Source organism: Sinohyriopsis cumingii, chromosome 9 (assembly GCF_028554795.1).
Source record: "Sinohyriopsis cumingii isolate HCF-2022 chromosome 9, ASM2855479v2, whole genome shotgun sequence".
Taxonomy (NCBI): Eukaryota; Metazoa; Mollusca; class Bivalvia; order Unionida; family Unionidae; genus Sinohyriopsis; species Sinohyriopsis cumingii.
The window spans coordinates 91,236,599-91,237,271 of record NC_142969.1 but is presented as its reverse complement, the minus strand read 5'-3'; positions in this window follow the sequence as shown (position 1 = coordinate 91,237,271).

The window sequence follows — 673 nt, the reverse complement described above, 5'->3', positions numbered from 1 at the left end:
GAATAACCATGTGATTACTAGAAAAGACCATTAGCAGTGTGCTAATATTGTTTTGCTTTTTCTAATGGGATTTTTTTTAATACAGATTTACACTGTGTGATAAATTTTGATTTCTTTTCATTCAAATTAGCGTGCATTCATTAGCTTAATAAAAGTGACTTTAATTATAATTAACTGTTGGCATCTTTTTCGGCGACTTAGCGATGTGTTGGTATTTTCTTGAATTGCAAACATCAATGAATAGGTGTGTTTAGTGGACATCACCATTATCAACGTACTAATTATTGTTTTAAATATGCATGAATTGGGGTCGAACTGTCCCATGGCTGGAGTTGAATGTCTTGGGAATTTTCTTGGGGTCGAAATGTCTCGCTTCACTGTGGTATTTGCTACTTATTGACAAGTGTGGATAAATATTCACGCTACTGTACCTAAACTCTGCGTCAAAACGGGAATTATTTCCCTTGGCAACAAATGACCTCATTACTTTTCCTGTTACACAAACAATCGCTAAATATGCACACTTTTTGTTTGTTTGTTTGTCTTTGTTGTTATTAAAATTTAAAGTAGGTATTTTGTAAAGTCTTATTGTGGTTTTGGAGCGTCTTGGGGTGTACAGTGAGACCCGATATGAAAACGATATTGCGGGCCCGTATATTAGTTTCCTATTGGA